The 13,508-nt window shown below is 45.2% G+C and overlaps 1 protein-coding gene across 1 annotated transcript in view; it reads left to right on the top strand.

Moving 5' to 3' along the window:
* LOC122561984 (glypican-6-like) overlaps window positions 1–13,508 on the top strand; it is a 236,646-nt gene that overhangs the window by 67,555 nt on the left and 155,583 nt on the right. The window lies entirely within an intron of this gene.

The raw sequence follows: 13,508 nt of genomic DNA, 5'->3' as shown, positions 1-13,508 counted from the left end.
GACAAGGAGACAAGGTCTGAGATCCAGGGGTACTCAGCATTTTGAAAAGAGACTGAAGAGAAAAGGTGGTGGTGTAGCCTTGTTGATGAAGGAAGGGATCAGTGCTATAACGAGAAATGACATAAGCACGGGAGATCAAGATGTGGAATCAACCTGGGTGAAAATAAGAAATAGCAAAGGGAAGAAGTACTTGGTAGGTGTAATTTCTAGGTCACCAAACAATGGTTCTGCATTTGGGCACAGTAAAAACCAGGAAAAATCAGAGGCTTGCAAGAAAGGTACGGCAGTAATCATGGGTGATTTTGACATGCACATAGATTGGAAGAATCAAATTGGCAAGGGTGCCTGGAGGCAGAGTTCATTGAATGTATTAGAATTTGTTTCTTGGAGCAGGCTACTCTGGATTTGGTATTGTGTAATGAGGAGAGATTAATTGATGACATCATAGTTAAGGATCCTCTAGGGAGTAGTGACCAAAGCACGATAGAATTCAAAGTTCAGTTTGGGGGTGAGAAAGTGGAGTCCCATAGTAATGTACTGGAATTAAACAAAGGAAATTACATAGAACATAGAAGAATACAGCGCAGTACAGGCCCTTTGGCCCTCGATGTTGCGCCGATCCAAGCCCACCTAACCTACACTAGCCCACTATCCTCTATATGCCTATCCAATGCCCGCTTAAATACCCATAATGAGGGAGAGTCCACCACTGCTACTGGCAGGGCATTCCATGAACTCACGACTCGCTGAGTAAAGAACCTACCCCTAACATCTGTCCTATACCTACCCCGCCCTTAATTTAAAGCTATGCCCTCTTGTAATAGCTGACTCCATACGTGGAAAAAGATTCTCACTGTCGACCCTATCTAAATCCCTAATCATCTTGTACACCTCTATCAAGTCACCCCTAAACCTTCTTTTCTCCAATGAAAACAGCCCCAAGTGCCTCAGCCTTTCCTCATACGATCTTCCTACCATACCAGGCAACATCCTGGTAAACCTCCTCTGCACCCATTCCAGTGCCTCCACATCCTTCCTATAGTATGGCGACCAAAACTGCACACAATACTCCAGATGTGGCTGCACCAGAGTCTTATACAACTGCAACATGACCTCAGGACTCCGGAACTCAATTCCTCTACCAATAAAAGCCAGTATGCCATATTCCTTCTTCACCACACTATTTACCTGGGTGGCAACTTTCAAAGATCTGTGTACATGGACACCAAGATCCCTCTGCTCATCCACACTACCAAGTATCCGACCATTAGCCCAAAACCCCATCTTTTTGTTACTCTTACCAAAGTGAATCACCTCACACTTAGCTACATTGAACTCCATTTGCCACCTTTCTGCCCAGTTCTGCAGCTTATCTATATCCCGCTGTAACCTGCCACATCCTTCCTCACTGTCTACAACTCCTCCGACTTTCGTATCATCCGCAAACTTGCTCACCCAACCTTCTAACCCCTCCTCCAGGTCATTTATAAAAATGACAAACAGCAATGGTCCCAAAACAGATCCTTGCGGAACACCGCTAGTGACGACACTCCAAGATGAACCTTTGCCATCAACTACTACCCTCTGTCTTCTTCCAGCCAGCCAACTCCTAATCCAAACCTCCAACTCACCCTCAATGCCATACCTCCGTATTTTCTGCAGTAGTCTACCATGGGGAACCTTATCAAATGCCTTACTAAAATCCATATACACCACATCTACCGCTTTCCCCTCGTCCACCTCCTTAGTCACCTTCTCAAAGAATTCAATAAGGTTTGTGAGGCACGACCTGCCCTTCAAAAAACCATGCTGACTATCCTTGATCACATTATTTCTATCCAGATGTTCATAAATCCTATCCCTTACAATTCTCTCTAAGACTTTGCCCACAACAGAAGTGAGACTCACCGGCCTATAGTTACTAGGGTTATCCCTACTCTCCTTCTTGAACAAGGGAACCACATTTGCTAGCCTCCAATCTTCTGGCACTACTCCTGTAGACAACGAAATTACATAGGCATGAGGACAGATTTGGCCTGAGTGGACTGAGCAGGAAGGTTAAAAAGTAAGATAGCGGATGAGCAGTGGCCGATGTTTAAGGAGCTACTCAGTTCCTCACAACTAAAATGTATCCCAGTGAGGAAGAAAGATGGTAAGGGGAGGTTAAAAAACATCCATGGCTAAACAAGGAGGTCAAGGACAATATGAAGTCAAAAACTAGGATATATCATATTGCAAAGGCCAGTGGCAAGCTGGACGATTGGGAAACTCTCAAACATAAACCAAGGCATACTAAAAATTAACAAAAAGAGCTAAGGTGCATTACAAAAGAATTTTAGCATAAAATATCAAAAAGGATAGCAAAAGCTTCTACAGGTATAAACAAGGGAAGAGAGTCATTAAGGCGAATGTTGCTACCTTGGAAGATGAAACCAGAGAGTTCATATGGGAAACACTGAAATGGCAGAGATGCTAAATCAATATTTTGCCTGAGGACAATAGTACCATTCCTATTGGAATGGGCAAGTCAGAGCCAATAGAAAGGGTAGAACTTAGATTGATAGGGAAAAGATACTCAGCAAACTATTAGGATTGTGGACAGACAAGTCCTTCGGGCCTGACGGCCTACATCCTAGGAATTAAAGGAAGTGGCGGTGGAGATAGTGGATCGATTGGTTACAATATTCTAAAGTTTCCTGGTCATGGGAAAGGTTCCAGTGGATTGGAAAAATGCTTATGTCACACCCTTATTCAAAAAGGGAGGGAGGCAATATGTGGCAAATTACAGACCAGTTAGTTTAACAGATGTTGTTGGGAAAGTGTTAAAATCAATTATCAAGGAAGCAATATCAGGACATTTGGAAAGCCAAAATGCTATCAATCAGAGTCAGCCATCCTTCCTCCTCAATCTACTCAGGCCAAATCTGTCCTTATGCCTATATAATCTCCTTTGTTTAATTCCAGACGCTACTGTGGGACTCCACTTTCTCACCTCCAAACTGAATTTTGAATTCTATCGTGCCTTGGTCACTACTCCCTAGAGGATCCTTAACTATGATGTCATCAATTAATCTCTCCTCATTACACAATACCAAATTCAGAGTAGCCTGCTCTTTTATGAAGGGCAAGTCATGTTTAACTAATTTGCGCAAGTTCTTCAAAGATGTAATAAGCTAAGTGGATAATGGGAATTCTGTAAATGAAATATATCTGGACCTCTGGAAGGCATTTGATAAGATGTTGCACAAAAGGTTAATTCACAAGGTTGCATCATATGGGATAGGGGTAATTTAATAGCTTGGATAGAAGGCTGGTTAATGGGCAGAAGACAGAGACAGGATAAATTTTTTTCTTCTGGATGGCAAGAATTAACTTGTGGGGTGCCATAGGGTTTGGTCCTTGGACCCCAGCTACAATCTACAATAACAACTTGGATACAGGGATAGAAGGCCCTATAGCCAAATTTGCAGTTGACACAAAAAATAGGCGGGATGGTAAATTGCAATGAGGAAATAAGAACCTTGCAAATGAATATAGTTAGGTTAAGAGAGGGGGCCAAAATGTGGCAGATGGAGTTTAATGTGGATAAATGTGAATCATGCATTTTGGTTGAAAAAATAGGAAGGTGACCTGTTATCTAAATGGGGAGAGACTTTGGGGTGCTCCAGTGCAGAAGGATCTGGGTGTCCTCGTTCATGAGTCATGGAAAACTAGCATGTAGGTACAGCAGATAATAAAGAAAGTGAATGGAATGTTGGCTTTTATAGCTAAAGGAATAAAATATAAAGGTAAGGAAGTATTGTTGCAACTATACAAGGTATTGGAGTATTGTGCACAGTTTTGGTCCTGTTATTTGAGGAAAAATGTAGTGGCATTAGAGAGAGTTCAGAGGAGTTTCACTAGATTGAGCCCAGAGGTAAGGGGTTTGTTGTGTGAGGAGAGATTGAACAGTTTAGGCCTATGCTGTCTAGAATTTAGAAAAATGAGGGGAGATCAAATTGAGGTATTCAAAATGATAAAAGGTGTGGATAAAATCGACATAGAGCAGATGCTTCCTCTTGTGGTGCATTCTAGGATGAGAGGTCATAGTCTTAGATAAGGGGCAGCAAATTATAAACAGAGCTGAGGTGAAACTACTTCTCCCAAAGGGCTGTGAATCTGTGGAATTCACGACCCCAAAGTGGTAGGGAATGCTTGGACAGTGGGTAAACTTAAGGAGGAGTTAGATTTTTAATTGGTCATGGGTTGAAGGGTTATGGGGAAAAGGCAGGAAAATGGAAGTGAGGAGCAGACTCGATGGACCTTATGGCCTAATTCTGCTCCTATATCTCTGAGAAGGTGACCAAACAGGTGGATGAGGGTAAAGCAGTTGATGTGGTGTCTATGGATTTCACTGAGGCATTTGATAAGGTTCCCCATGGCAGGCTATTGCACAAAATATGGAGGTGTGGGATTGAAGGTGATTTAGCGGTTTGGATCAGAAATTGGCTAGCTGAAAGCAGACAGAGGGTGGTGGTTGATGGGAAATATTCATCCTGGAGTTCAGTAACTAGTGGGGTATTGCAAGAATCTGTTTTGGGTCCACTGTTGTTTGTCATTTATATAAATGACCTGGATGAGGTCATATATGGATGGGTTAGTAAATTTGCAGACGACACTAAGGTCGGTAGAGTTGTGAATAGTGATGAAGAATGTTGTAGGTTACAGAGAGACATAGATAAGCTGCAGAGCTGGGCTGAGAGGTGGCAAATGGAGTTTAATGTGGAAAAGTGTGAGGTGATTCACTTTGGAAGGAGTAACAGGAATGAAGAGTACTGGGCTAATGATAAGATTCTTGGTAGTGTAGATGAGCAGAGAAATCATGACGTCCAGTACATAGATCCTTGAAAGTTGCCACCAGGATGATAGGATTGTTAAGAAGGCATACAGCGTGTTGACTTTTATTGGTAGAAGGATTGAGTTTCAGGGCCATGAGGTCATGTTGCAGCTGTACAAAACTCAGGTGCGGTAGCACTTGGAGTATTTATACATTTCTGGTCACCGCATTATGTTGAAGCTTTGGAAGGAGTTCAGAGGCAATTTACTGGAATGTTGCCTGGTATGGAGAGAAGATCTTCTGAGGAAAGCTGAGGGACTTGAGGTTGTTTTTGTTAGAAAGAAGAAGGTTGAAAGGTGACTTAATTGAGACACATAAGATATTCAGAGGGTTAGATAGGGTGGACAGTGAGAGCCTTCTTCTTTGGATGGTGATGGCTAGCATGAGGGGACATATCTATCACTCCTCAATTTAAAGCTATGGGATAGATGTCAGAGGTAATTTCTTTACTCAGAGAATAGTAGGAGCATGGAACACACTGCCTGCAACAGTAGTAGACTTGCCAACTTTAAGGGCCTTTAAATGGTCATTGGATAGGCTTATGGACGATAATGGAATAGTGTAGGATAGATCGGCTTCAGATTGGTTCCGCAGGTCAGCGCAACATCGAGGGCCGAAGGGCCTGTACTGCGCTGTAATGTTCTGCGTATTCACGGCAGAAAAGGAGGATAGCTTGCCATAAATCCCCAAAAAACTAACAGAGGATCAGGGATAGTGTCGAAACAAACCCAGTTTAACTAAACCATCACTTATGGGGTAATTAATAGAATTGAAGAGTGACAAATCTCCAGGACCTGATGGATTCCATCCATGGGTGTTAAAGGAAATAAAAGGATACATTACTGTTACCTTAATCATAACCTTTCAGGGCTTCTTGGATTCAGGAATTATACCTCTGAATTGGAAATTTGCTCACGTCACTCTGCTCTTTAAGTGTAACAGAGAGAAACCTGGGAATTACAAACTAGTTATAGCTAGACATCTGTGGTGAGAAACATCTGTTGGAGTTTAGCATCAAGAAGAGAGTAACTGATCCCATCAACATTTTAGTTAATGAGGGAGAGTCAATATGGATTCATGAAGGGTAGGTCACATCTGATAAATTTAATGGTTTTTTTGAAGAGGGAGTAAGGTGGTGGACAGAGATAAGTCAATGGATGTTGTTTATCTGGACTCCTGAAGGCTTTGTTAATGCTCCCACACAAGATACTGGTAGCTAAGGTGGAGCCCATAATTGAGGGCAAATTACAGACCTGGATAGGAAATTGGATGAATGGCAAAAAACAATGGAACCAATGGTTCAATTTTAACAGTTGAAATAATGGGTGAGTACTCAAATTGGCAGGATGTGATTAGTGATGTCCCACAGGAATCTGTGTTGGGGAGGCCTTGGAGAATGTTGGCCATTTCCAATACATCAGAGTGTTCTGTTGGCCAAAGCCGTTGTTGCTGGAGAGATTCAGCATTACCTCCAGTGTTCTTGTGTAGCCTTTGGCTATTTGAGGAAAAGAGTGTTCAAGGACAACAACATCAGATCCAACACCAGGCTCATGGTATGCAGAGCTGTGGTGGTTCTTGCCCTTCTATATGTTTATCAAACGTGGACTGTCTACAGCAGGCATCTCAAGGTGCTGGAGCAGCACCACCAAAGTTGTTTGTGCAAGATCCTGCTAAAATGCTAGGAAGACAGATGCACTAACTCCAGCATCCTTGACCAGGCCAACATCCCCAGCATTGAGGCACTGACTCCCCTTGTACGGCTGCGATGGGTTGGGCTTGACCGACACAAGACTCCTCAAGCAGCAGCTGTACTCCCAGGTGGACAGAGGAAACGTTTCAGTGATGCTCGCAAGGTCTCATTGTGGGAATACTGCACTTCACCAGATACCTGGGAATCACTGACCCAAGACTGTCCTAAGTGGAGGACGATCATCCGGGAAGGCATCAAACACCTTGAGACTTGTCAGGAAAAAGCAGAAGCCAGGGGAAAACCACGTAAGGAGCATGCTGCCATACCAATGTCCTATCCACCCTTTCCTGTGACCACCTTCTACCCCAAGTGTGGCAGAGTCTGTGGAAGCCGCATTGGTCTGTACAGTTACCAACACCATCACCCTGAGAGTGGAAGGAATATGTCATCCTTATTTGCAAGGGACTGCCAATGATGATGCCCCTCATGATTTTATAAGCCTTTAATAACATAGAACATAGAAAAGTACAGCGCAGAACACACCCTTCGGCCTATGATGTTGTGCTGAGGACTAATCATAATCTAAAATAAAATAACCGAACCTATGTACCCCTCAATTCACTGCAATCCATGTGCATGTCCAGCAGTCGCTTAAATGTCCCTAATGACTCTGCTTCCACCACCACCACCACTGGCCACGCATTCCATGCATTCACAACTCTGCACAAAGAACCTACCTCTGACGTCCCCTCTATACCTTCCTCCTAACATCTTAAAACTGTGATCCCTTGTGGCAGTCAGTCCTGCCCTGGGGAAAAGTCTCTGGCTATTGACTTTATCCATGCCTCTCATTACCTTGTACACCTTGGTCAGGTCACCTCTCTCCCTCCATCTCTCCAGAGAGAAAAATCTGAGCTTAGTCAACCTTTCTTCGTAAGACAGGCCCACCAGTCCTGGTAAACCTTCTTTTCACTCTCTCTAAAGCATCCACATCTTTCCTATAATAGGACGACCAAAACTGGACACAATATTCCAAGTATGGTCTCACCAGGATTTTGTAGAGCTGTAGCAAAACCTCGTGGCTCTTAAACTCGATCCCCCTGTTAATGAAAGCCAAAACACCATATGCTTTCTTAACAACCCTATCCACTTGGGTAGCAACTTTGAGGGATCTATGCACTTGAACACCAATATCCTTCTGTTCCTCCACACTGCCAAGAATCCTGTCTTTAATCCTATATTCAACATTCAAGTTCGACCTTCCAAACTTCACATTTATCCAGGTTGAACGCCGTCTGCCATTTCTCAGCCCTGCATCTTGTCTATGTCGCGCTGCAGCCTGCAACAGCCTTTAATACTATTAAGTGCACCTCCAACCTTTGTGTCATCGGCAAATTTACTAACACCCTCAACCTCCTCATCCAAATCATTTATAATAATTACAAAGAGCAGTGCCCTACGGAACACCACTCACCACTGACCTCCAGGCAGAATACTTTCTATCTACAACCACTCTCTGCCTTCTGTCAGCCAGTCAATTCTGAATCCAGACAGCCAAATCTCCCTTTATCCCATATCCCCTGACTTTATGAATGACCCTATCATGGGGAACCTTATCAAGTGCCTTGCTGAAGTCCATATACACCACATCCAGTGCTCACCTTCGTCAACTTGTCTCATCACCCTCTCAAAAAACTCACTAAGATTTGTGAGGCATGGCCTGCCCCTCACAAAGCCATGCTGAATGTTTTTAATCACACTATGCTTTTCTAAATAGTCATAAATCCTATCCCTCAGAATTCTTTCCAAAACCTTGCTGACCACAGATGTAAGACTGACTGGTCTGTAATTGCCAGAGATTTCCCAATTCCCCTTCTTGAAAAGAGGAACAACATTTGCCTTCCTCCAAACCTGCTGTACGACTCCCGCGGAGAGTGAGGAAGCAAAGATCTTCGCCAGCGGCTGAGCAACCTCCTTTCTTGCTTCCCAAAGCAGCCTAGGATAAATCTGGTCTGTCTCTGGGGACTTATCAATCTTAATGTTTGCCAAAATTTCCAGCACATCAACTTCATCAATCTTGATCTGTTCAAGGCTGTTTTCCAGCTCCTCAAAGTTCTCATTCACAACAATGTCCCTTTCCTTACTGAAAGCTGAAGCAAAAAAACTCATTTAGGGCTTCCCCTATCTGCTCAGACTCCACGCACAAGTTCCCTCCGCTATCCCTGACCGGCCCGACCTTCTCCCTGATCATTCTCTTATTCCTCACATATGAGAAAAATGCCTTTGGGTTCTCCCTAATCCTTCTTGCAAAGCCTTTTTCTTGCGCCCTCCTGGCTCTCCTCAGTCCATTTCTGAGCTCCTTTCTAGTAAGCCTATAATCCTCTAAAGCTGTGCTAGATCCTTGCTTCCTCCACCTTATGGAAGCTGCCTTCTTCCTTTTGACAAGAAACTCCTCTGTTCACGTCATCCAAGGTTCCTTAATCTTACCCCTTCTCAGAGGAACAAATTTATGCATCACTCGCAATAACTGCTCCTTAAACAGTCTCCACGTCTTGTGCCCTTTCTGTGGGATAATTGCTCCCAGTCTGTACTTCCCAACTCCTGTCTGATAGTGTCATAATTTCCTTTTCCCCAATTAAATATCTTCCCAAGGTAACTGCTCTTTTCCCTCTCCATGGCGGTGGTAAAGGTGAGGCAGCTGTGCTCACTGTCACCAAAGTGTTCTCCCACCGCAAGATCTGACACCTGTCCTGCTCATTGCCAAGCACCAAATCCAAAAATGGCCTCTCCCTTCATTGGCCTGTCTACATACTGAGTAAGGAAACTCTCCTGAACACACCTGACAAAAACAGCTCCATCCAAACCTTCTGCACTAAGAAGGTTCTAGTCAATATTGGGAAAGTTGAAGTCACCCATAACAACAACCCTGCTACATCTGCATTTTTCCAGAATCTGCCCGCCGATGAGTTCTTCGATCTCCCTACTGCTATTAGGGGGCCTGTAGAATAGCTGTTCCCTTGCTCTTCCTAACTTCCACCCATACTGACTCAGTAGGCAAACCTTCCTTGACAACCTTCATTTCTGTAGCTGTGATGCACTCTCTGATTAGCAATGCTACACCCCTCCTCTTTAACCCCCTCCCTGTTCTTTTTAAATGTCACCCTCAATCTACTCTCCAGCGCAAAAGGTCCCACCTTATCCAGCCTCTCCCTATAATTCAAACCCTCCTGTCCCTGTAACTTTGGTCCCAGCATGTTTCAGGTGGAACCCATCCCATTGGAAGCTCCCTTCTTCCCCAGCACTGGTGACAATGCCAATGTTTTGAGCCAAACATTTATCTCTTTAATCTTGTTAACCCTGTACCAATTTGTTCATGGCTCAGGTGGTAATCTAGAGATTATTACCTTTTTGGTTCTGCTTTTTAAGTTAGCCCCTAGCTGCTCCTAATCCCTCAGTGGAACCTCTTTCTTCTTTCTGCCAATTATCATTAGCACCTACATTGGACGATGTCAACTGGATCTTTCCCCTCCAATTCCAAGTTCCTCTGCAGCCCAAATGAGAGATCCTGAGCCTAGGCACCAGGCAGGTAGCATAGCCTTCAGGACTCCTGATCCTGTACAGATTACAATGTCTATCCCCCCAACTATACAAGCCCGATTACAACTCCATTTCTTTTCTGTCCCCTCTTGAATGGCTTACGGTATTGGGGGAGGCAGCAATCTAGTGGTGTTATCACTACTGTTAATCCAGAAATATGGGTCATGTCCTGGTGACCCGGGTTTGAATCCTGCCACAGCAGATGGTGGAATTTGAATTCATTAGAAATCTGGAATTAGAAATTTAATGATGACCATGAGTCCATTGTCAATTGTCAAAAAAAAACATTTGTTTCAATAATGTCCTTTACGGAAGGAAACTGCCATCCTTACCTGGTCTGGACTACATATGACTCCAGACCGCACCCCCAACAATGTGTTTGGTGTTTGACTGTGTGACTGATATCTGTTCTGTGTGTGATTAATTAAGGTATGGTGTGAATGTTTGGGCCCAAAACTAGAGTGCATAGATTTAAGATGAGAGGGGAAAGGTCTAAAAAGACCTGAGGGGCAACATTTTCAAAGAAGGTGGTGTGTACAGGGGAACCTCGATTATCCGAACGGGATGGGTGGGCACTATTTCGTTCGGATAATCGATTATTCGGTTAATTAAATGCCTTTCCTCTGGGGTGTGGAGTTTTTAAAGTCTGCTCCCGTTCAGGAAACTGCAGCAGCACACTGCACACTAGACCCCACTCCCAACTCCATGTGCCACCTAGCTCTGCCCCCAACACCGACCCTCGACCCCCCCAACCCCAAACCCCGACTCCCCACCCCCAACCCAGTGCCACCTAGCTCTGCCCCCAACACCGACCCTCGACCCCCCCAACACCAAACACCGACTCCCCACCCCCAACCCAGTGCCACCTAGCTCTGCCCCCAACACCGACCCTCGACCCCCCCAACACCAAACCCCGACTCCCCACCCCCAACCCAGTGCAACACTGCCCCCAACACCTTCCCCGCCCCATCACCCCCCACACCACCAACCACGTGCAACACCTCCACCCCGCCCTCAACACCTCCCCCGCCCCAACCCTGTACAACACCTCCCCCCGCCCTCAACACCTCCCCCACCCCCAACCCTGTGCAACACCTCCCCCCACCCTCAACACCTCCACCCCGCCCTCAACACCTCCCCCACCCCCAACCCTGTGCAACACCTCCCCCCACCCTCAACACCTCCCCCACCCCCAACCCTGTGGAACACCTCCCCCCACCCTCAACACCTCCCCCTGCCCCCAACCCTGTGCAACACCTCCCCCCACCCTCAACACCTCCACCCCGCCCTCAACACCTCCCCCTGCCCCCAACCCTGTACAACACCTCCCCCCACCCTCAACACCTCCCCCTGCCCCCAACCCTGTACAACACCTCCCCCAAACTCCAATACCACCTCCCGCCCCCAACCCCGTGCAACACCTCCCCCCGCCCCCAACCCCGTACACCCCCGCCCTCCCTCCAGAGCAGCCGGACTGGACACTAACAAGACTGCTGCTGCTGCCTTTGTGGGGTAAGTCTCCAAATAGCGTGCGTGTGCACACACACACACACATTAACACACACACACGCAGCCCAGCCCCACACACAACGTTTTACTGCAACTTTTTGACAGGTTCCATTTTTGCCCTGTACAGGACAATGTTCCAGAGATTATCTGGGGAAGGGGGGTGGTGTTTAGGGTCACCCCTGTGTAGAACTCCAGGGAAAGTGTGGGGAGAGAGAGGTCGGGAGGTCAGTCATTTGGAGACGGTGCCTGTTTAATCACTGTAAACAAAAGACGCGATCGATGTTGGAAACACGTCTTTGATGTAATGTTTCTATCGGGACCTCGAGATCTCCTTTGGATAATCAGATTTTCGGATAATTGGTATTCGGACGATGGAGGTTCCTCTGTATAGGAAAAGAGTTGCCAGAGTAAGAAATAGAGGTGGGTACAGTTAAAACATTGGAAAGGCTTTTGGATGGGTACATGGATAGGAAAGGTTTATGGATATGGGCCAAATGCAGACAAATGGTTCTGGTTCGGTTTAGGAAACCTGGTTGGCATGGATAAGTTGGGCCGAAGGGCTTGTTTCTGTGCTGTATACCTCTGAATCTCTGTGACTTTTAACTGCTGTCTGAGCAATTAGGGAGCAGCAATAAATGATAACATAGCTAGTGATGCCCTTATCTCGTGAATGAATTAAATCAAAAACTATGATGCTATGTTTGTCATACGCCTACAAGCTTCAGTCTCATCCACGTAGAGCGCAAGAATCATTTTAGACAAGGATAAGGGCTGAGAATCCTTCAACCCTACCTCCTGGATCCCTTGCTTGTAGTTACACCCTCCTATCCCTGACCACTGACTGAATTGGAGGTAATTAACCTAAGGGGTGTGAATGCCTTCTGAAACACATCCAGGTAATTCTTCTCCTTTGCAGAATTAAAAGCTCAGACTCTACTTCATCAACTCTGAGTCAGATTTCCTCAAGCAACCAACACTCTTTACACATGTGGTCACATGGACCACAATGGGGTCCACCAACTCCTACATTCAGGTACAAGATTGGCATCTCTTTATCATTTAGTTAAATTTGATTTTTGAATATTTTGTACTGGTGTGTAAATACCTCTATTTATCTCCAATCTGAAAGTAACCTGTAATATATAGCTAAATTAGTAGCTATAACCAAACAATGGAGAGGGATAAGTGTGCACCACAGGGCAAGAGTTATAGCTGGGGGCAGGGAAATTATGATGCGGTCAGCCATGACTTAGGATGTGTGGCTTGGAAAAGTAAGCTTCAAGGCAAGGGCGTAATTGATATGTGGAGCTTGTTCAAGGAGCAACTATTGAGTGTCCTTGATAAGTATGTACCCGTCAGGCAGGGAGGAAAGGGTCGTGTGAGGGAGCCGTGGTTTAATAAGGAATTGGAATCCCTTGTTAAATGGAAGAGGGCGGCCTATGTAAAGATGAGGCGTGAAGGTTCAATTGGAACGATTGAGAGTTATAAGGTAGCCAGGAAGGACCTGAAGAGAGAGCTAAGAGCAGCAAGGAGGGGACATGAAAGGTCCTTAGTTGGTAGGATTAGGGAAAACCCTAAGGCTTTCTATAGGTATGTCAGGAATAAAAGAATGACTAGGGTAGGAATAGGTCCAGTTAAGGATAGTAGTGGGAAGTTGCGTGTGGAGGCTTAAGAGATTGGGGAGACAATGAATGAATACTTTTCATCAGTATTCAATCAGGAACAGGACATTGTTGTCGATGTGAATACTGAGTCACAATTAAGTAGAATGGATGGCTTTGAGGTATGTAGAGAAGAGGTGTTGGAAATTCTGGAAAGGGTGAAAATAGATAAGTC

The sequence above is a fragment of the Chiloscyllium plagiosum genome, unplaced genomic scaffold (assembly GCF_037043375.1).
Source record: "Chiloscyllium plagiosum isolate Xiang-an unplaced genomic scaffold, Cpla_swu_hap1 HiC_scaffold_11, whole genome shotgun sequence".
Lineage (NCBI taxonomy): Eukaryota > Metazoa > Chordata > Chondrichthyes > Orectolobiformes > Hemiscylliidae > Chiloscyllium > Chiloscyllium plagiosum.
This window is presented reverse-complemented; position numbering and strand designations above follow the sequence as displayed.